A 24,924-nucleotide genomic window follows, 5' to 3' on the forward strand; every position below is an offset into this window, starting at 1 on the left:
CAGCCGCAGCTGCAACGACGTAGCCCCGTCGTATCTCTGTTCCACCTTGGGTTGCAACTGCTGCTGTAGCTCACCGCCCTCATTCATGAGAATTGTATATTTCCACGGAGCACCTGACGCCGGGGCGATCGCCTTCAAATTTGCACATTCGTTCATCTTTTATTCTATTTCGACCCCCCCCCCAACCCCCCCTCCGCCTTTAGCAGCCAACTTTTCTTATTTCGCCGACGAGCGTTTCTCTGGCGATCTTTTTCCTTCGATCCTTTTTTCTCGACTTCCCCCTCCCTCTACCTCCTGGTCCGGCAATATCGAGCACACCTGACTCCCACCCTCCAGCGAACACAACCCTCGCGACGGATTTCCGCGCGCGAGTATTTTCGCCGTTTCGTAAACCAGAAATTATGGCAGTCTGCACTTAAACCTCGGTTAGCCGGTTTCCTTCGTTCTATCCCCACACCCCTCTGTCGCGACCGATCCGAATATATACGTATACCTCTTCGCCTTTTTCCCCTCTAATTTACATCCGCATAATTTCACGGAGTTAACTGCAGAAACCTCCCCTAACGCGAGACCCTCTCTTTAAGAGAGGGTGTTGTTACCGTCGATCGATGAACGCGTGTTTTCTCTTCTTCTTCTTTTTTATTGTCTTATTTTAACGACCCCTTCGTGCCCCTGGGCGAGAATGGGCTGACATAATTTTCCACGAATGCTTCGGCTGTTCTGGGACGGCCGGGGAACCGAGGACTTCCTAAGCGACCGCCGGAGTTATTGCGGAACCGGGGATATAAGGTCGAGAGTCGGTATTCGTGAACTCGTATCATGTTGTGTTATAGTATTAAAGAGGTATTTATTTAAAATTTTTTACACGTTTTTGTGTCATTTTAATTTACAATAGTTGGTAATTAATTCTGAGCTACTCAGCTGGTGGGAAATAAATGAACGACAATTCGTTTACATGTATGAATAAAAATTCTGATCAGTACAATTTAATTTATTTCCAGAAATTCTAGTCTCCGTCACCCTATGAAAACAGCTGAAGAAATTGTACATGCTTAGATTACAGTAATCTAAAAGTGTTCAAAGGGCCATTCATTTTTGGTACATCGATAACTATTACTATATGACGAAAGTTGTTTATAACCTCACCCAATGTATTTCTCAAAGCCATCAAAAGTCTCATAAACAAGCGATGAATTCCTACCCTCATTTGTTATATCACAGTCAATCGAATCAACGTTACACTCGCAATCAGTTGTACAGAAATTTCAAGTGAAATATGGAGAACTTCCTGCGTTAACTGCACAATGCATACGATATTCGAGCAACGCAAGCGTTCCATTTGTATTTATTGTTGCACTCCAGGTCCATTTTGTCACTCGACACCGAACGCGAGGCCATTTTTAACGCTGACCCGAGCATTCACGGTCGCATGCACAAGAAAGCAGCGTGTGTCGTTCGGGTCGAAGCACTCGCCACTTACGTATTACAATCGAGTCACCTATGATACATGGTTCTCTTTCGGTTTCGTATCAACGTTACAGCCTTTTGGCAAGCTGCCCATCTCCACGGCGCTCCTATAAGTCTCCACCAGTGAAGAGGGCCAGGGTAGGGGGGGAAGAACTTCAGACCTCCCCTCGGCGTTCAAGACATATGACTCTGGGCGTCGTGATTGTGAACATAACTCGTCTCGAAATTTTTCAAGTCCCACTGAATTGGAATATAAATCGTCCGTCTCGCGAGTCCTCGCCGCTTCCGGGGATGATCCCTCGTACGTAGACGTTCCTGGCGTGAACAACGCATTGTGTCGATGCAGACTTACCGTGTTGTTGATTGGGTATTCTTATGGCACATTGGCACATCTGCCAGGCTCTTCAAAAACCAGAAACGAAGTGGTCCAGTTAAGTTTCAATGCTATAAATACACGAAGCAATCGTTAAAAATGCATTACATCAGCATGTGTGAGAATATGTCTATATTTGATAGCTTCTTCATTTACGTGAAGATCAGACCTGCACTTTATTTGTAGTTTCATCGACATCTGACTGGAATTCACTGCAATTTCGATTTCACGCTTCCGCGAAACTTAATTAGCTTTGACAAAAGACGAAAATTGAACCTTGGGTGGTGGAAGTGGTTCTAGTGACTGAGGATCCTTTGACATTCTATTATAGGGAAGGCATATGTGGGGATTTATATGCAGAAAGTGCGTGAAAAAGATCGGAGAAATGGTTCACGGGACTATAATAATACCTAAGACGAATCTTTAAACATTCTATTCAATTACTATTTTCATACCTCTACATAAGCTTTATTTATAGGTTTTTCTATGCCTCGACATGAAATGATATTTCTAGAACAATTCTGCTTTATAACTCCTCCAATATCAACATATTCGGTCTTTCCAATATTCTAAAGATGCAATTACCATGAATTTAAGTGCGAAAAAAATATTATTAAATCCGTCGGACAAGCTCGTAATAGAGCTAGGTCTCCACGCAAACTATTTTCCAAACAAAAAAAAAGAGACGTCGATTCACGTGAAGCCAGCCTTAAAAAACTGGAGCAAAATTGAATGTCACCGTAACAACCACGGTCATTTTATGGACATAGTCGTACGGTGTGCGTAACTCAGTTCGTTCACGATGGGAAAATACCTTGTCAAAGAGTTCGCCATTCCTCCCTCGGTTGTCGCCGCTTAAAATGTTTTCCTAGATCCCGCCCGAGGCACGCTTGGGATGCTCGCACATCGTAATAATCCGAACGAGGTGAAACGCGGCTATTGTTGTGTTTTATAGGGGAGGGGGGGTATTGTTCCGGTCCGGGGGAAGATACTTCCGTCGATGTGTGTGTGTGTGTGTTCGCTAAAGAATATTTTCGGTGCCGGGGACGGAGCGTCCTTCGCGATCCGACGAAAACCACGAAACGATAGATCGTCCAATAGGAAAGGGGGTGTGTTGGTATACATTACGTAGCAGTTCTTTCCATTCTACCTTCGCTTTCAAACTGTTCGTAAGCATTCGGGTAATGTAATGTGTACAAGATGTCTTTGAAAGAAATGGCTTCCGTGAAAGGGAAGCTTTCGCTGAAACGGGAATGAAGAGAAATTCCAACTGACGTACCGACGACAATATAAAAAATATTTAGCAGAGTAATATTTTTTTAACCTAGTGAAAAGTTCCATACTGTTTCATGACCGAGGTACTCAGGTAGCTGTCCACCAGTGATCGTTATTTAAGACCCTTTAACCGATTTTAACTTCCTCCTTCTATTTGAGACTACAGCATGTTGTATTGTTTGAACGGAAGAAAGGAATTTAGTAATATAGTTATTGAAAGCATTCGGTGCTATTGGTTCAGTTTTGTACGAAACTTCGAGCGGAGCGGATGTGCTTGAGTTACTTCTACGTTGAATATTATGTTTGCTTCGTCTCCTGTTTATTGTATTTTCGGGTATTTTACATTAATAAATATTAAAAACTGTTTATTGTGAAAAAGTGGAAGAATTATCAGCGGCGAAATTTTCGAGGTATGTAAATTAGAAAATACACAAAATACGTGAGGTGACCGAATAACATGTACAAGCGGACACGAAGTATCCAATCGTGAAAGTATCTAATCGTGTTTTCTATTGAATTCGTTTTCTTTCATACCATGCTCGAAATTACTAAATTGTTTATCCCATTATTTTAATGTTTTAAGTTAGCAGTGGTATGCAATTACTACGAGTAATTGCAATGTTTCAATTCCCCAGTCGTCGAGCGTTTGTTCTGATTCATCCTTTTCGCAAAATTTCCCGGTGGCAGATCGATGGGCACACCGATGAAGAGAAGATTCGAGCCTTTGTACTCGAGATAAAACCGATTCGCAAGCCCCCGATCGGTATTAAAAAGTATCGAACATTCAATGACTTCGCGTCGAGTTAGTTCCGAATCGTATCCATTTAGTTCTCCCGCGAGGGGACAAACAATGAAAGAATCGGACGGATGAATCGATATATCGGGTATCAAATAAAACGAGGACATCGTCCGCGAAAATGATCAATTACAGACGGTGAACAGAAAAAACGCGTACGATTAAACAAACCGTGCAATTTCATCGCGCATAATTTCAGCTGATCAGTAATCTTATCGATTTGTTTGTCGCGTATATAACAGAAGTACGATCACGATTAATACAGTTTCTTTCTGTTCCAGAACTGTACGAAGACTGGAGTGCATCCGTACGTGGTCGGGAGGAGCGATATGTTATAAGGTGAGTAACCGTATGCCGAAACTTTAGCGCCGAACTTGACTTCTGCAACGTGATCCCGGAGATTATGCTCCGTTCTTACGTGAAATATCGTTTTATCGATAGTATCAGCGGTAATATCGATTTTGAGGGGGAGCAATTAACCTTACAACAGTTCCTGTAACACCGTATCATAATACATCAACCGCTGCATTTCCTTGCACTATCTTATTATCGAGGTATTATGCAAGGCACTTTGAACGGAAGCGTATAGGTGTTACCGGAATACAATTTCTAGGGGTCGATGAACAAGTAATGAACAGTAGATGGGATAAATATATAGTGGGTATCGCTTTAACTTAACAGAATGTAGATATTCCAGGACTAAACTAAAAAAAGTTGGAGGTGTCCAGAACACAGTCAAACTACCCAAAGAAATATTAACAATTATCGAAACACCTCTGCACTTATTTCGTATCGTTGAAGTGATCAGACCATGGAATATGTTCTATCATGCAATTTCACTAATGATCCGACTGATCGAAAGTTTATCATAGCTAGTATTTCCTTCCATCTTATTCTATCTTATCGTGTCGCTATTATTAGTGATTCAAATGAAACAATGCCAGCCGGTCAACCACGTTACGGATATTTATCGACATATATCGATAAGCTTATCCGTATCGTACAGCTCTATCGTGGGGACCGTGTTTGAGCACACCGATGACACGATTTATCGTTATAAGATACAACATCAGTGGCAGGTTCCCCTCGACGTTGCTTTCATTTTCCAGTTCCGCGGAATAAATATTCCATTCGTGCACTCGACGGGACTCACTGTCAATTCGGCAGCCCCTCGAACAATATTTATTTAGTCGGTATCGATTTCGTTGGCATGATATTGGTTTCCCGTACCGTTGCTTCTATTTTTCCTCTCTCTATCTATCGTTCGCCCTCCCTCGCGCGCTAAACCTATACGCCCCGTTTCCAACCCTATCCGCCCGCGCTATTTCTTGCAGGCCGCTTCGAAAATCGCTTCGAATCGCTGCCCGGGCTAATTTATAAACATTTCCGATCCCCCCACGGAATCTGTGCGGTATTTCTCGACTGGATGAACGTGAAGTTCGTATTTTTGTCACGTGGAGTGGTAATTCGACGTCGGAAAATGAAGAAGAAAAAAACCTCCCCATTCAAGGGATGATATATTTGACACTTTCACGGAAGTTCACAAATATCCAATATACAATTTCAGGAAAATGGGAGAACGCCACCTTTAAGGTATTGCGCTTTTGCTGCAATAGTGACACACAACTCGAGAATATTAGTCTCTCGAGAAAATTTAAAGGACCCTCACAAATCACCGGTTCGCTCAGAACAGTAAGAAAACTGCTCTCTGTCAGCCAACTCGCGAAGCTAAAAGATTATACTTCTGACGATTGCTCGAACAATGTTTCTGCAACTTTCTCATAGTGGCAAACACGGTTTTTTAATTGTCACTGTCGTCACAAAGGTGCTATACAGGGTGTCCCACCTAAAGTGAGCACTTTAAATATCTCACTTGTTTTTAATATATACAATAAAATGTGAGAGGAAAGTATTATTTCGGTAGGAGCAAATATTATGAGAATCAAAAATTTTTATACAAGAAAGTAACTTCCAATCGATACTGTTATGTTTCAGACTCTATCATTAAACCATTACTTGACAAATTGTCCGTTGGATCAAGGCAACATCTCGTTCGCGGGAAATCCCTCCAATTATGATCTCCTAAAAATGTCTGTTGGATCAAGGCAATTATGATCGCCCAAAAAAAGTACCGTGTCCGACTTGCTGTCTCAATTTTAATGCCAGCGTATCCTCTCCGACCATGTCCCGCCCCGTTATTACCGTCGACACGCAAATAACGACGCGTATCCCAACCAGCATATAGCGGTTTTAATTAACGATATTAACGCATCCCGGTCCCGGGGCCCCGGTGTGTACTTTACCAGCCGTATTACACGCAGCGCGGCCGCAACGTTAGACTCTCCGAGTTTTTCCCTGGGCGATACCGTTGAAACGCGAAAACACGTCGAGCTGTTTCCGGTTTTATTATACGTGCACGGTACACCGTGTATCTGTACAACCTCGTTTCCGATACGCAATCTGAAATTTCAGGTATTAACCTTGAATCGTTTTAGCCGCGCCACAGAGGGTGTTCCAATGAACCGGTTTTTACGATTTTTCTCGTAACACGTGACCTAGATTAACTAGTGTACACCGACGAGCAAACTCTACTTCCGCTAGGGGAAAAAGTAACGTAGGATAAGGGCCTCCTAGCACTTGGTAAATTTATTTGAAGTACTGAAATAAATGTAAAAATGCATGGTAATTTGGAATAAAATTCAGAAACTTCCGAATACAAATGGTACAAGGGCTTGTCCCTACGCCACTTTTTTCCTTAGCGGAAGCAGAGTTTGCTCGGGGGTGTACACGGGGGCAAAATATCGTCGAAAAATAATTCAGCCATAGGTATACTGCGGTGAATCGACCGCGACGAGTTTCGGCGCAGCTGAACCGGGCCCGCCCGCTAATAACATGAATAATAGGTGTCATTGAAGATAGTCACGCAAACCCTAATGGCTTTATCGACACGAAGTACCGCGGGAACAATGTAGGTACGCGAGGACGATTATAATCTCATAACGAAATAGTGTCGTTCATCTTCCCTAATCACGATTCCGTGTGACTTTGTTTGGGGAACTCGCGTGATGGAAGCGGAGCTTCGACAAATTGTTAGCAAACCTCTTCCATCCCTCTAGATACACGTGCATATGTATGTGATTGTACGGACGCATTAAAAGGTTGAATGTAGAGGGTGAAGATTCGGTTTGAAATGAAATAATTTCTCAAAATTTTGTGTAGATAGAGGATCGATATTTTGCTTTTGATATTTTCCACGGAATCTGACTCTTTTTGTTTATGTTGTATGATTTATTTTAACCATGCATGATACATAGAGCAGTCAGAAGGATCTCTTAAGTTTTAGGAATACTACAATACTCGCGGTAAAGGAGTAGAAAACTGTTCATGGCTCAATTCGGAATTTTATTACCCAGCTTTACGGATGGAACGTTTCGTGTCTTCGTTTAACAAGTTGTTTAAAATTTTTCTTTACGGACGGTTCTTAGTATCGGCTATTACGAACTCGCATCCTCAATACGCGGCGCGATGAAACAATACATTTGCATAACGATCGCTGCTATGGAAACACAACTGCGTCGTAGAATAAGGTATGAGTAACAAGGATGGAAATATACTAACTGACCCAAACCTCCCACGACTCGAACCTACCCGCTCTCTCCTACTAAATGATCCACCACTTCGCGTGACACATACCAATTAATGGCACTCGCGGCTCGTTTGACCATTCTTATCAATGTCTCCGAACCGAGGACCGCGGGTTTCGTACTAACTTATTTGAAAAGTTGGCAGCACAGAATGGTAGACACTCGTCGAATCAATCTAATATCTTGAATGCCCACGGAATGATGGACGAGCGAAGATCCGGGCGTGACGGCCCAGCGATTATTTACAGCCAATCAGAGAGAGAGATACCTACCCCCGGTTGGACAGACGCATAAACGCTCGTAGATCGCGGCGATTGACACGGAGGATAATCGAACTGACGAAGCAGGATTGATAGAACGACGCTTGACGTTTCACAGGACGACGGTCCGAGAGGTATTAACCCGTGGCGTTATACCATGATTTCCTTCGCTAAATGGAATCTCTTCTCTAAAGCGTACCGAGATCTTTCATTTGAAACTTACTACATTCTGCGATGTTATGATCTCTTTCGAAAGAAATTTTTATTGAATTGTCTATGCGAAATTATTGTAGACCATACGTAAGTAGGTAGTAGGTTAAGTTAAGCAAGAAATTGGCCAATTTTAGACGTGGCTGGCAACGAAAGTTTTTTACAGGATATGTTTCTACAGATTCTAAGCAATCAAAAATTTATAATTATTTGCCCTGGAAACGATGGGAAAGTTATAAAAAATAAGCGCAAAGTTCGGAATGTAGTCGTTAGTAAACCTCTCCTGATTGGTCGTCGTTGTCTTCTTCGGATGATAATCCAGCCAGGTCCAAAATTGGCCAATTTCTACCATTGTCCTTTCGCACCGAATAATCGCTCTAATTGACAATAAATTCGATTATCGTTCTTACCGTTTACGGTACGCGGAGATCAATTATTAGGACTGTATACATATACGTTATGTGAAGCCGTCCGTAGCAAGAAGCTCAGGTCTGCGAAGGGGCATCGAACCACCGGAAACTCGCAACCAGTCGAGGATAATTAACCGTGTAACGGAATAGGAACGGTCTCGGGTTCGTTCGCCGGTGTACATATTCCCGATCCACGGAAACGATGAAGTTGCGCGGCAGGAGTTTAGCCCGGCCTGTGCATTCTGATTCGGATGCCCCCCGGCCAGTCACTTAGCTCCGACTAATCCGGATGTAATTTTAAATGAAACAGTTTCCGCGAGTTTAATAAAGCAGCTCGCTCGAGCGCACGCTGCGTTGACGGTAACAAGTGCAAATTGCGTGGCTCGGTACGGATACCCAGGGCAACCTAGGCACGTGACTTAATATTTATAATACATCTCGAAAGTCCGTAACATTAATTGTTTCTATCTTCAACATCATCGAATATATACACCTAATATTTCGACAGATGGAAACGTTTATGTCTTATCTTCTACCGTTTGGAGACTCTAGTTTGGACACTCTTGATTAATAGTCTTCGGACCGTCGACAAACGATCGCGCGTTACCAACCAAGAAGATCGGTCCAACTCCACCTTTATACTTCCGGGTGGCACCTTGAACTGTACCATGTAACGTACGAGTATGGGATTTCCATGTAGCCAGAGGACCGCGAGACGTCTGTCGCTCCCGTCAACGACGACGACGACGCGGAAACCTTAGCCAGCGGGTTGGAGGGTGCGCTGGGGTGATGTTCGTTGTCGGTTTCGTTTCTTCCACGTCTTGCAGCCAGACCGTGGAATAAATGGCGGCTTTCGGACGCGCTCTTATTTCCCCCTCGTCGACGCCCCCTCTCCTCTTCCCTATCACCTTCTCTACCGCGTCCCCTTTGTCACCTTAACGCCGTAAGGCTCCCGTGGGACGAGTGGAGGGGATGGGGGGTGGCTTTATATCCGCGCGAAGATAAGAACGTTCCGCCCGCGGAGATTTACATGACCGGCGTGAAATGTAAGCGTGCTGGAATGCAGGAAACCCGGGGCCCGGAATGCCTTGCGTGTTTTTTTTTTTTTTGCAGGCCGGAAACAAGGGTCCGCCGCGACGTGGTCCCGCCATTCCGATCCTGGTTGCTCTCTGCGTATATCGTCGCACGAAAAGGGTATACTCCGAAGCTCTGGAGATTCATCCTCGTTAACGGTCTAACGATCCCACGACGACGGTTGCCGTCAGTTCTTCAACGGGGTTTTTAGGTGACGCGCGAGAAACGTGATTCCTCGGGGATGACTTTCAAATCCCGACGCGAAGACTTACAGGGGATGGAATAAAGACGGTGGTGGTCTTGTGCTGTGAGTGAAATGTGATGGTCGTGGTTTTGTGAGGAAAGTGAAGTGTCAGAGGTACGGTTCGGTGAGGGTTCAAGGAAGACTGGATAATGCACAGCATCTTTATGTACGTGAAAGCTGTCTGTGTTTCTTGGTTTCATTCGATTCAGGATTATTCTTTGTTATGGGCTGTATTATGCAAGGTTATATCGGATTGCGTGCGATACTTCCATTTCACTTTGCAGAATGTATATGATCGTTCATGTTGATAGTTGTGATATAAAAGATGATAGGGTCGTGTATATGTTTGTCGTAACTTTTGCCAGGCTCGTATTCGTTAGAAACAGGAGAACAGGTTATTTTTATGCAAGACATTTTTTTATATCGTCCAATCTGAAAAAGCAGTGTATTCAATAGTTCTCACCACTGGGGTCCATGTACGTATTTGGGACATTGTATGATCTCGTGTGTTCGTAGCTAACACCAGTTACTGTTACTGTCTGCGTGAAGGTATAATTAAGTGCATAAAAAAGGTGATGATGCTGTTTCATGTGTCTGACACACCTCCTGCTATAAACAATTTATGATGTAGCGACGTAATCTTTTCCCCGAAACCTTCCACTTTTTATGCGTAACATTTCTAATATCAGAAGTACCTACGTATAATTCTGACGATACTTCCGAATGTCCATCAAGCCGAGTTATAGTCTAGACATCACGAAGTTGATCGTTATTATCCAATCTCCATTAGATTCGATGGCATATCGTTTAGAAAATAAATATACGTTAATACTTTTCGTATAAATAATCAAATATTTCGATAGAACGGAAGTAAATTAACGTTCGCGTTGTACAGCACGTAACAAAATAATTGAAATGAAAACACTATCGGCAAACAATTTGAAAACTCTCTGTTCGGACCAGCGTAATCAAAATGAAATTCCGATTTAATTAAACGAACATTGTTTCCCCGGAGCGTCAACTTTCCGACCGTGCAATTTATCTGTAAATAAACGTCGCGTTTATTACATCGTTGTGTTATTATTACCATTACTATGTCACTAACAGCCATGTAATTACACTGCATTTCACTAATATACCTAATGGTATCCACAGATTTATTTAATTAATCACACATACGCTTACGGGAAACTTCTTCCGTTTAAATATTCGCCGATATTAATTAAAATAATTAAATCAGCTGGAAATTTTCGTAATTAACGAAACCTTCGGTAATTGTTCGAGTAATTTGTTTTGCGGAAATTACCACTTTAGAAATCGTTGGACCCATTCAATTTACACGGGGCGTACGTATACATGCCGGTCACGGATTATTTATAACGAGAACAACGGGGTCCGTGGTGCCGGTCGCCGTGCGGTCGGGTCTCATTCGTGTCCGAAATTAGGAAAACACTGCCGGCGTAATTTCCGGTCTTTGGCCAAACACGAAACGCGCGCGTCGACTCTTCGCGCGGTTTCAATTTCGTGCGCGAGCCGTAAATGTCTTATACCTTGCGGCTTCATATCATTTGCATACAATTATCGTTGCCCAGATTATTTTCCCTACGTACGTTCCTGTAATCGTGCCGCGGCTTATTGCTTACCTTTTTACGCAAAACGTTTCGTACATTTATCCCGTTTCTTGTATATCGTTTAAGACGTTTCTGCGAAATACAAGCTTTCGAGGATTTGAGGTTAGTGCAGAACATAATTCTATAGTAACATTTGTAGAGCCCACGGAAATAATAACGATCATAGTCATTAAAATTAAAATTTTCAAAACAAACTTTATTTAGGGTATTTTTAAAAACAAATTTCGTGAATTCTACGGAACTATACACGATGCAGAATTCAATATTCTTTTTTTATAATGGATTTCATGAATTTTTAATAGAAGTTTTATGAAAGTTAAATTTGTTTTTATGTTCTCTTCCCGTGAGAATTCACTATACCAAAAATAGTATTCAAACCACAGGAGAAATTTGTGGTCGGAGTGTGCAAAAATAAAAGGCACATTCACGAAAATTAACAATCTCCCGTGCAGCTTATGTATATATCAGTAAATTACGTACCGCCCGCGGATAACATTATTCACCGAACAACGCTTTCGTTTCCGACCAGGGCGCATTACAAGCATAATGCAGTGCATCATTTGCTCGAATTCGTGCCCGAATTTCGCCGTGCGGCATACGTGCGCGTCGGGGTTTCCGGTTTTTCGCCGCGAACTCCCAGACGGCTTTTAATGTTAAAAAACGTTCGTTCGTTCCCGAAACCGCGTGGTCGCGACCAGTCCACCGAACGTAGTGAACGCGGATTCGACACCAACGGCGTGCGCCACACGAACAAAATAAAAAAAAAAAAAAAAGAACAGCGTTGTCGTCGGTTCGCGCTCGCGAATTTTACGTGATCCAGGGTGCAAAGTATCTCGTCGACGGCCACCGATTTAATTTCACCTAACTCTTTCCCGGAATCGACGTGTCACTCGCAGCTGCGCGCAATTTACGCTTAAAAGTAACGAATTATCCGTCCCGCGCCACCCCCTCGATCCACCCCCGTCTAGGGGAATAATTAATTCCTACCCCCGGATGGGAGTAGAGAGAAAGAGGGCGTCTTAGCGCCTTATTTGGCGACGACTATACACCTGTCTGTGGTAGCTGCATCTAGCGGTAAGGGTCGAATGGAAATGACTACGTGTGTCTGGTCGTTTACAGGAAATTCCACCTTAACGTTTTCCGAGTACTCGGAATATTAACGTCGAAGAACTGTTCTCTCCACGCGGATACATCGAGTGACCTTCATTAAAGGATAACCTCTAATCCTGGGGGCCGCGAGTACCAATCTCCCCTCCCGGTCAATTCCAGTGACGATGATATTTGCAAGGTGGCAATTACCACGTGCTGTGCGGTCCGATTCGTAGCAGCAGCTGCTGCCTTGCGCCTCTAAGTTAACCGACCCGGGACGAAATACTTCAGAAGTTCGCTCTCTCGCCATCCCGGTCGGGGATTGCTCAGCTTTCTCTCTCGTCGGGTAGTTACATACGCGAAGCTGTATTACAGAACCGACCTGGCGAGAATGTCTGGGAAATTCTCGAAATACCTGCCAGCTGCCACGGTCAAACGTCAAAGCGAGTTTCCGCTCTCGTCTCTCGTCGTTCGCCTCTTCCTTATCTCACCGCGTACACACGTTCGTCTAGAAGCCAATCTACACGGTTGTACGTTAATATTTCTGCGTATGTATTAAAGTTTTCATCATTTTTCCGCGGATAGATACTTCATAGGTCGTCTACACGTGTCACTCTATGACCTCATCGCCCGGAAGTTACGGCTAAGCGATGAGAGAAGTTCTGTTTCTCTTTGAATTATTCTTCCCCGAGAACCGGTATAATTAAGATTCCTGGCACTCTGATTTTTTATATATCTACTCGAAGTTTCTATTTTTGGCGATTTGAGCTCTACTGAAACTGTACTCTTGCATAGTATATAGGAACTGTGAGAAAAGACGTTCAGAATTCTTGGTGGAAACTGAATGGATCTCATCGTAGTCAGTTTACCCTGTTAGTGTGAGATAGGTCAAAGAAGAGAGGGTATCTGGGTTCAGATGAAGAGGGGTATTCGATGTGCATAGGTTGCATAGGTGAGGAGAGTCGTGTAAACAGCGTGGTTCGATGGCTCTGCAGAAGACATCCTGTCTCGTCCTAGCCTAATTCAGACTCGACTGGTCCAGGTAGATAGTATCAGGTATCATGGGGGGCGACTTGACCATGTCAACGAACATTTAAGTGCATTCACAGTGTACCCGTGGACACGCATAGAAAAGGAGCCAGGTGGACGAGGCTGAATGCGAACCGGGATGTAGTTCGAGATTGAATGGGAGACTCCGTGGCTTAACTGTAGGTCCAGGTGAATGAGACGACTCCATAGAAATGGGCGATTGTCGGGGAAAAAAAACACCATTCGGTAGAAGGATTTCGAAATTTAGAAAATAAGATTGTACGGAGGTCACGGAATTAGCGAAATCGGAATATTTCCATGCTTCACCGTGGAAGAAAACCGAGAGATGTAATGAAATTTTTTTAATATGTAAAGCATGTAAATGTTTCTGTCCACGTGTCAGCTGCCGGAAATTCCGTTGAGCGAGTTGGACTTCCAACGTGTACTCTGCCCGACAGAGACTTACTTTACACCGGCATGGTGTCCAGTAGATCTCCTATATTAAAACTTTTTTTAACAAAGAGGAGTTCTGTTGCACGTAAAAATATTGTTTTATATATGTTTTCTAGATTGTGTTACTTGAAAAAAGAAATGGAAAAAACAAGCAGACCGCAGCGGGTGAATCATGTGTATGCAACGCGTAAAATTTCCATGAATTTAGTGAAATATTTCAAAATTTCGAGGATGAAAGTGATTTCTCTGCGTTGTTTTTCAGAGTGGTTTCGATGGAAATTTCACTTTTGTTCCGGGCAATTTCGTGTGATATAACTGGTGGAAATTTTTTCTATAGATATTCGAATTAAGTAATTTAATTTCAAAGTCACCGTGTTTTCGTAAAACTGAAGAAAATAGGCCTACCCTTTAGAATACGGGATCCATCTAATTAGCAAGTAATTTAATTTCATGGTCCCTGTGTTTTTCGTAACGCTCAAGACAACAGGCGTACCATATACAGAAACCATTTAATTTATAGGTACAAGAAATCTCGCATATTCATCGAAGAATACGGCGAATTAAATAGTAATTAATTAATGGCGAAGAGAAGAATCGATACACAGGTCGGACACTTGAAGCGCAACGGTTCAGTTGGCAGCGGGACGGCATAATCGAACCTCGTTAGCACCGCCGTCGAGTGCTTGAACACTGTCGTCACTGTTGCATTCGATGCACCATTAGGTTCGTCAACCTAATTCACGGTAGTTTACACTCGCCGCCGGTCTGCATGCAGTCCGCTCCTTTGAACGGCTAGTCGCGTCAGAAAAACACGGAATTCCGCCTATAGGAGCAAAGAAACTGCGAGTATAAGCTTAATTAATATTACTACTCCAGGCGGTATTTCCCCTTCATCTTTTCCCTGACGAACATCAAGACATTTTCATCCTCGAGTAACTTAACAAGTCTGTGTCGCGATATGCAATGAACACATCCCAAGAATTCTTGACGGTGTAGTAGCTACTTAAAAACAGTTTGTTATTTACAGCAGCTAATATTGCAAACATATTTTAAATTTCTATTGCATAGATGCACACGTATTCGTTCGCCATTAACCTACGATCTATCAACTGCTTTACCGTTATTTGAATAACTTTCAGATTTCATTTACTATGACCTCGAGTACAGAGATCGTGATTCATGAATAACAAATCCCATCGTAAAATACTGTTTCACAGACCAGGGTTACCATTCAGTCTTTACATTGCCCCGTTTATCAAGGTCTGGTTCAGAGATCTCGAACGCCACTCGACGAGTGAAACGCGCGACTGGCAAGTTCGGCGGTCGCCCTGGCCGCAGTAGTTCGTCGGCATCGTTCGAAATCGTTCGATCCATAAACGACGAGTGGTTTCCCTGTCGGCGTTTTCCCGGCGAGAAATTTTTCCGGCCACTTGATGCCTCTCCCCACTTTCGATGCCGTTCCTTTTCCGTGGTCGATCGTCCGCCTCCTGGCCGTTTCTTTGATACTAGCCGTTTTCATTGGCGTAACTAGAATTTTTTTCTGGGGTATTGTATTTCTTGTACTTAGTTGCGTTGCGTACTGCATTTCGGCCCAAGTATTTATTTTTTATAACATAAGACGTTAGCAACTGACGAATGTTTTTTTTTTACATATTTCAATAATTTCTGGACCAGGCCCACCCTGGCCCCTACCTAATTGCCGCTAATGGCCGTTTTCCCTGACGCGCACGGTCAATTCAACCGAGTCATGATTAAAGTTTATCCAATTTAAAGAGGGTAGTTGACTTTTACGATCGCGTGAAACGACTGAGACGACTTAATGGACGACCGATTGCGCTCACCTAAATTTCAGATTAATCCGAAGCTGGGCCGTGTGTCGGTTTCACGGAGAAATTATGCACGGTGTCTGAAGCTCGTTGGATACGTCGGTATCGAAAGTGCTAGGGAGAATATCGTAGCGTGGAAACACACCGACTTCCAGTCAAACCAACGTACTCACACATTCTCTGCGAGAATCTCGACGTTCGAATATTCCACGAGATATCCGAGCCGAGACGGTAACCGAGTTCCTTTGCCCGTCTGCCCTGTCTTCCGTCCTTTGATTATTCGAGAAGAAAATCGAACGACGTATGTCTATCGAGAGATACTTTACACACGTTGTTCATCGCTCTCACGACTCTCCATATCGCCTTATTCTTAGAGCTGTACAGAATTACGAGATTTAACTTTCTTGCGAGGGGATGGATTTGCGACAGAGATGAACAAACCTGTGATAAAGGGGCAAACAATGACTCTAGATAAAGAGTTTCGAATGACAAATAAAAAAATGTCCAATTTTCATAATAAAATAATGCTTCTTCTTGAATGAGTCAACCTTTGGAAAACAATTATTTTGAACTCATTAACTGTTTAAATCTCAGAAGATATTGCAGCTTTTCACTATGTATGATTCGATTAAAATTGTCTCCAACTCCGATTCGCGGAGCAACAATGTCTGGTAACAGACGAAATGAAATTGTCGTAAATGTTATCCGAAATTCGTAATACAAATAATCGTACTTCATGGCGGCGGATTCTCCGCCAGATACGTTCTACAGCATTACTCGGACTTTCGTATCGTGACAGCAACGCGGATACCTCTAATATCCGCCGCGGCCGGATAACAGATCCGCCACATTATCCCAACAACGTGCACAACATCCACGCTTGTCTGCTGCCGGATTACGAACGTACACCCCGTCCCACGTTGCATTGATATTATAATGCGTTGATGTTCGAGAACGTCTGAGATGCTTTCCGCCACGTCTTACAGGACCGATCTTATAGCGTGATGGAACCATTGTTCTTCCGCGAACGACGACGAGGTGAACGCGTTTTCAGCTCCGACTGTAAGAATTGTGGAGGATGGTCTTTGTCGTAGTCTGCATTACTTTTGAGCTACTTATAAAATACTTGAGATTTGTGATAAAGTTTCTAATTAATAAACAAATTTTGTAACCCTTTAACGCCCAGACCCTTAAATCATTATTTCAAAATTGTGAGACCGATATGTATGTTGTATCTTGTTACGTTCAAATCGAAAATATCGATTTTAAACCACCCTACTTTTTAAAAAAATTGTTTAACCCTTTAACACCTCAAACATGTATTTCCACGACAAAAACCCTAGAAATATGATTTTCAATGTTAAAGTTAAACAAAATCCAGTTACTCGATGGAAATATGCTATTCGGTGAATTGATAAATTTCATAAAGATACTCTATCATAAATCCCAAAGTGAAGTATTTTATAAGTAGCTGAAAAATAGTGCAGACTAGTTAATATTTCTACGTCGCGTCATTCAGTTCGGTGTCCAGGGGAAGGAAAGGTTCGCAGAAAGTCCGAGGGACCGAAAGGTATAGAAGCCAACTCTCGGTACGGTCCTAAGATATTCACTAGGCCGTTTGATTATTCAGGAGCGTGCGCCGTCTGATCGCGCAATCACGTGACATTATTCCCAGTAGCGAAGGGATGGGATGACGAGGACACTCGGATAAGAAGGTCCGGAGAGTCCAGTCGTCGAGTTGGGAATACAACGTTTCGACGGACCGTGAAGAATAGAATCGCATCGAAGGGACCTCGGTTCGGTCTCGACTGGACGAATCCTGATACTCGGTCGAATATCGCTCTTTATTGCGATCCGCTCGAGTTCCTTCCGTTTCTGGCCCGTAACGCGGTGGTTTTTCACCTTCCACCACTGGTAACCCCCCGCTCGCCCTGATATCCAAGAGACGATAGAATATATCAAACCGTTTCCGAGAAGGCCGAAATCATCCTCTGACACTTCGTTTCTCTCCGACGTTCACTCTATTATATTACTTTCACTCACGGCTGTCTTTCTCCTCAACGCGCCGCCGTTCGATTCCTCGATTTCACGGACTAAAGGGAACTTAACACTTCTCTGTCTTAGAGTTGCGTAAAATCCTATACATCTTTCGGTATATTGGCTTTCTCATGCTTGATCGAGAGAGAGAGCTAGACAATCGAATTTCCACGTCTCGAACGTAATTGATAGGTAATAATCGTCAGATGAAGAGTTGTATTCTGTTTCTCTGTTCTCTATGACTGATCGTCTGTAATCGACAGCGTGTGTTAAATTTCACTGATCACTGAAGAATTCAGCTATATCTATGGTCCTCTAAGAAATGTTTCGATTGTCAAGCGAACCTAGTAAAAGGAGATGTAGTGTTCTAGATTTTCAATTTTATTAATTTATTATTATTTTATATAAAATAGCATATTTCGTGCGTCTGACGATAGACAAGTATCTTCCAGTACAAGGAAGAAGCAATTCCGCGGAGCTCCTCGCGGTGCTCAGTCGTGCAGCCACACGGCGCGTGTCACAATCGCTTTCCGCCTCTAGTCCCGAGAAAATCCATTTCGACAGTAATAAACCTCCGGATTGCAGGGTGGGGCGAATCGTCTGCCCCCTTCCTTCCACATTAACGATCATTCTGCGCGCATTATTCCCGTTTTCGTTCTTTATCCTCGTCCCGTGACGCAAGCACACGGCCGTTTCCGCGTCTATCCTCATTTTTATCCGTTTAAATTCGCCTGTGTCTGCAATTTCGCCGAATGATTTACCGCGAGGGGCCACTCGACGTCGCGAACCAAGTGTTGGGAGGGGACCCACGGTCACGCTGCGCCGGGTAACGACCAAGCCCCGGAGTATTTCTTTCCGATAATCTGCTACCGGGTATCGTTCCGCGCCGTAACGTACAGTCGCGATTCGAGAAATCGACGCGCGTGCACGCCTCCCACGCCGTCCCGTCGAGAGAGTTACAATCTCGATGGTATCTTTTATCGTTCTAAACGATATACAACGGCTCTCCCCCTCCTCCGGATATATCGCCGAAACGGCGGGGGTTGGTCAGCGGGAACGGCGTGGAATAAGTCGCTGGGCACTGGAGGCTATTACAGTGGGAAAAAATGTGTCGATTTTCTCGTAGAACCGGAGGTTAGTGTGCCCGTGAGCTGGAAGAAAATTGTCGACTGTGGCGATAGTGTGTTGGGAAACAGCTTATACTGTATTATATGGGGCGTGGGCTACAATCGTTGTACAAGCGGAAACGATATAATCCCTGGAAAAAAATGAATCGGGAAAATAGAACGAAGTGTTCCCATTCGAAAATTCATTTCTGGCAGAAACTGAGTTTGAAGATTTATTCGGTAGCATCTGTGTCTATTATAAATCCCTTGTGAAGTAAAGTCTCGATAACATCGCGGTAGGATCATTACGCTAAATTCTTCTGTTTCAACTTCACTACTGGGGAATTTCCACACTGGAAGTTCGACACAAAATGTACTTCCTGAAGTGGCACACAATTCGTGAAGTGCAGAAATCGTGTTCCTCTAATATAACTGCTCCAAAGCGGTCCCGAATTGCGTGCGGTAAAGAATACCTTGTTTTATCTGGCAGTGAAAAAACGATTCACGTCGCTCGAGCAAATCTCCGGTAATACATCGATCGATATCCGCCGGTTGTGCTCGCACGGACGCCAGCTAGTGAACGAATTAAAAAAAAAAAGGAAATGACAGTCTCGAGCACGATCCTCGAGTGGCAGACACGGACGAAGATCGAACCAACTCTGTTCCACGTGTCGTAAATTCGGCGCTTATGAATTCGCGATGGGCATATCCATACAGTGGAGCACGAAATGAGGGGTAAAAGAGAACAGACACCGTGACGAAACGAGCGACAAAGTGAGACAGAGGGATGAACGACAGCAGCGCAAGCTCGTAAGCTCTAATCGTTCAGGCGAGGGTATTACTACGCGATTCTCGAGTATATGCGCTTCCTGCGAAAGCAGCGTAATCCCGATTTCATACTGTTGCATGTTTAACCCCGTGTGCAGTAGTGTTTAACTATCCCATCGATCGGGATAACACAGTCTGTTAACGAAGAACGCCCGTGACGCGATGGTAAAATGCAAACGATGCATGTTTGAATAGGGCCGAATGTTCAATGCTCGATTATCCACGGTGCCATCGGTTTCGACACCCGGTCTATAAATACGAAGTGTTATTTATACCCTATCTGTGTGGCGATCCTTTCAATTGTGATACGTTCGCTACCATATGTGATACAGGTGAAAGAGATGCAAAAAAATAGTTAAGAATGGGGAATAAAATATTGTCGGATAGATGGTGGATACTCTTTATACGCCATCGGCCAAAAGTATGGGACCAGATCTGATAATTAAAGAAATGAAAAATATTATTCTGAAAATATTTGGTAACAGTTAGGTGCTAAAACTAATTGGAAATGGTTTATATATTTACCTATTCCGTGACTGTTATGATAGCGTAACAGGATAATGAGTTACTGTTCCATCAATCCTGAACGCTGCTCCCGTAGTTCAGGCCAGTTGTGTATATCTGACGGTTAATCATCATTTCTACTTGTATTAATATCTGAGAATATCGACAGTAGTGTCACCTATACATTTTTTTTAACAGAAGAACACAAAGTGACACTTGAAACAGGTAACATCTTATCGCCTCTGATGCACGCTGAAAGTAGAAACAGTGAATAACATACAGACACGCGAGCCAAGTTCCACTCAATAGCCAGACATGCTCGAAGAATATTTGAAATTCGACTTTCTCGAGAACGAAGCACGATGAGGAATTATTTTCTTGTCGTTTATACTATAATTACCGTTGCATTATGTATATATACATAATCGTTATTATTCAAAGAATATTGCACACATGCAGTTATTCGGGGAAACACAAATTACAAGTGTAATTAGAAAATTTATGCCATTTCGCTCAAAACCAAAGTGCACGGTCCCACCAACGATGCGGGCGTATATACGAACTGGGTCAGATTAAAGCACGTAATTCCTTGCCCCCCACTAAAAATGGGGAAATATCATTTCTCCTATAACGGCCGGCGCGTCCATTTACATTTCTCTCTGAAACGCATAATATTTAATAGAGTGGCTGAGATAACTTCTCTCCGAAAAGCAAACGGAATTGCCGTTGGATGCCCAAAAATCGTGGGAATTAATGGCTTGAAAATGGACAGAGAGAAGCGAACGTAAATCGGGGTCGAACCCGGTTAATTCGCGCGCGACCCACTCACCCTATCCGGTACCTTTTGAGGCCTCGATAGAGGGCGAATTTCGGCGTGGATAATCGCCGCGCTAATCTGGCGGTAAGCCAGACGCGATATTCCAGTTGCAGACCACACCTGGCCGGTATCAGCCAGAAGGGGCTAATCGAGGACCTTCGACCGGCTAAGACCGAAATTCCGTCGAATTAATCGGCCTATAATTTTATGGCGGGACGTTATCCAGCCCGATTGGCGGTGAACCGTTGGACGGATTCGCAATTTTTCCGACGTCGTCGTGATTTTTTTTTTATTTTTTTTCTATTCGTGATTTACGGATCCTTGCGCCGCGGGGAAACGCGAGCACTTATCCGAATTTATATTTCGGTACTCGGATGGCGTTGTCGATGTCCACGGAAAATTTAGTGTAATTGTCCCGCGTCAGGTTTAGAAACTTTATGGACCACCATTTTTTACGGTTATAAGAGATTCACTATTATTTTCGCGAATTTTTAGTACGCTTGTGTCTATATTTCCGGTTAACCTCTTGTTAGAATCAGGAAAGCAAAGAACAGAACGAGACAGCGTAATAAACAGTATCGTCTGAATCGATTGTAAGATCGACAAATGAACGGAAATATTCGGGAAACGTGGCAAGTTCAATTCCGTACGAATCGAACGCTACCGTTCGATTTTATTTATTTACACGCGCTGTATCTCTGGACTGTTTTAAATAAACAGGGTTTTCTCGCATTCTCATCCTGTACACGGTTCTTTTTTTCACGTTGTCCTACATTCCGCTTTTACGCCCCTGCTATTTACATCGGTGCCACCCTTCCGACGTGTGCCTATCCATACGCTATTATTATCGATGTTAATCCTGTTTGTAAACGAACAAATAAATAAATAAATTCGCCCTTCCGCGAACAATAAAAGGAAACGACCACTCTTCTCGCCGTCTGGCTCGTTTTCCTCGTAGCAGTACCAACGAACGGGCGCCCGGCAGAATTAACGAGCGAAACAACGTGATCCGTTTCCAGGCTACAAATTTTCCTACATGTAGGATTTTTCTTGCACCGCGATATTCTTTCTCTCTCTTACTCTCCCGACGAATTGAATTTACGACGGTATTAGACGGTGTAACGCACATTAAAGGAGAACGATATACTCTTCCATCCCCCAGCAGGGTCGTCTCAGACGTACGAACGCGGGAGGGTGGGGTTACGTAAAAACCAGACTGAAATAAATTTAATTTATCCATTTAATCTACCCCTGATCTCCCTATAAAACGAACTTTATATCGAATAAAGCACCCGCGGTGTACGGGCTCGATACTTTTCGAGACATCGTCGGGCGCACAATGCCGCACACGAGGCCGGAATTTCCCGCGATATCGATTTTACATTCGACCATTTTCGACGACCCCGTCGTCGTCGTAGCAGACCGACGGGATTATCCGGCAATTCGACGGAATTCTAACTTCATCTTTGTGGTGCACCCCCTGAAGAAAATTGGATCTCACCCCCCGGTAGAGTTCCTTAACTTCACCTGGCCGCGGATCGGAGAATTGCGCGGGAGGATTGAGCTTCTTTATCGCATAGTGGATTTCACTCGACCGATCGTATGGTATTCCCGCGATGTGGATCGTTCGTTGTACGTCGACGAACGGGGAGGATGCAAAGGTAGCTAGCTCGCGGGCATCCCCCAGTTTCCAACAGGATCCACGGACATTATCATCTTCTTCGATTCAAAATGAACACGGCACAGGTGAGACTGGGGTGAGGAGGGTCGTGAAAATTCTCTCGTCGCTGCACAAGTCGAAGGGAAGTTTTTTATTGCGTCAGAGCGGACTACTACGCGTCAGGGCGCGTGACTCCTAGCTCTGGCAATCTTAACTTTGCTCGAGAGTATCCGTGACTGTCGGACTAAGTTGAGATTCCATGTTTGCAACTTGCATGGGAATTGTTTAACACGTCGCGTTAAGGAGCTCGTTCTAGCGAGCGAGAAAAAGTTTCTCGAGTACGTGTCTCCTTGTTTTATACAATTTAGCTCGTCGATCAGGGGAACGTATCTTTTGTTACTGTACAGAGTTTACTGTTTTATTGTTTTTTTTTTTTTTGTATTTCATTGTGTTACTCAAGGAGATAGAGGCAAGGCTGGTAACTAATGGTTGAGTCTGAAATATGTGAGATTCAACGTATGAGGAATATATTATACAAATAGGTTCAATGTTTTTTGAACGAATAGACTTCACGAACGTTTTCCACGCTGCGTGTGACACGCAGGATACGAATAGGCGTGCGTTTACCATGCACGCGATCGTTTGCTTTCGAAGTGAGAACGTAGAAAAGCAGGGAAGTATGTATAGCTCATTGGTCCCTATGTTCTGATTATGTTCTGATTATGAGCGTGTAGCGTGCCACGTGTTGCGTATCGATGCTCCATTTACTCGACTAATGTACTACAAATGTTGTGGAGTATAAAAGCAACGTGCGTCTTTACGACATGTTCCATCAAAAGCGGACCCATTAAGGAACAGAGTACGGTAAAACTTCGATTAGTACTCGAGACGATCCACAGCTTAAGCTGGCCCCCTGGAACGGGAACTCAGTTTTATTGAAAAAAAGAAAACAACAATTTTCATTGCATTAGTGTTGCCTCATCCACATGCAGATGCATATGAACTTTGTCAACGCCTCGACGATCAGTTCCTCTTTCTTTTTCACTCGCTGTCCTTTTCTACGATTTAAAATTTCCTCTACTTCGTAAGCACCCGGGCTTCAGTCCCAATTTTCGAGTACTGATTCAAGTTTTACAACTCTGTTAATGTCAATCGCATATTCCGTAGAATTCGGAACCGAGGACCATTCGATGATATACCGCACACGATTGTGATTATCCAGAGGACCATCGTTACCAATTTCCCTCGTTGTCCGCCACGACAGTGTCGAATAACCACGAAGTACAGATCCCCGACGAGAATTAAGCCAGTATTTCACCGACACCGAACACGCCTCGTACCATATCGAAGCTCGATACCGTGGACAGAACAGTGCAAACAGAGGCTGGTTTTATTCTATACGTAACGGAAGCCGTGTGTTACAGCGACTCGATACCTCTCCTTCGATTTCGGACATTTTACGAAAAAATTGCGTTTAAATGGTGGAGCTAGGAATTGCTGGATTGGCAATAACTCCGAAAAACGTGAATAATTGCGGAATAGTTAATGCAGAGGGGAAAGCGTCCAGAGACTGCACATGTATTGTCTGTGCGTATGTGCTCGGATAAAAAAAAAAGAGCCACATTTCGATGGATACTAACATCCCACTAGGAAAATCCTCCGTTACACGTTGGCCAGAGGGATATGAAATATCAGAAAACACGCTCGGTGGCTCGCGTAACGATCCGCTCGCGTAACAATGCTTTATACGTCGATGCATCTGCTCTACCCAGCCCTGTATTTCGCGTAACGATGCTGTTGCGTGCACACGATGATCTTGGGAGGTCTAGTATCAATCGTGGATCAATCGGAGCGTGCCCTGCGTATCCACTCGAGCCCACTAGGGGGTCAACTTCCGGGATAGCTAATTAAGAGAGGAATACATTCCGCGGGATTTATATTAAGTCCACTGATTCGAAGAAATACCATCTCAGCATACGTGAACACTACACACGTGTGAATTAGGATTTTTAATTTTTTACGATTATTTGATTTTTGACTCTTTTCTGTCTCAGATATACACTTCTCCTCTCGACGACGTATTTCCGCCGAATTGGTTTCCTTTTCCTAAATTGTTTTCCATCGAGTCGGCACTCCGAGGCCGCCAGTCTCTCTCGTTCGACCGGGAGAAGAAAAAAATCGATGGTAGCTC

The 24,924-nt window shown here is 43.6% G+C and overlaps 1 long non-coding RNA gene across 1 annotated transcript in view; it reads left to right on the top strand.

Annotated features, from left to right (window-relative positions):
- The window catches only part of LOC107192453, a 171,054-nt gene that overhangs the window by 31,417 nt on the left and 114,713 nt on the right, over positions 1 to 24,924 (top strand). Inside the window, exon 2 of the long non-coding RNA XR_001516297.1 lies at positions 4,193 to 4,250. This is a non-coding gene — a long non-coding RNA (uncharacterized LOC107192453). The remainder of the gene's footprint in view (positions 1 to 4,192; positions 4,251 to 24,924) is intronic.

The sequence above is a fragment of the Dufourea novaeangliae genome, unplaced genomic scaffold (genome assembly GCF_001272555.1).
Source record: "Dufourea novaeangliae isolate 0120121106 unplaced genomic scaffold, ASM127255v1 scaffold343, whole genome shotgun sequence".
Taxonomy (NCBI): Eukaryota; Metazoa; Arthropoda; class Insecta; order Hymenoptera; family Halictidae; genus Dufourea; species Dufourea novaeangliae.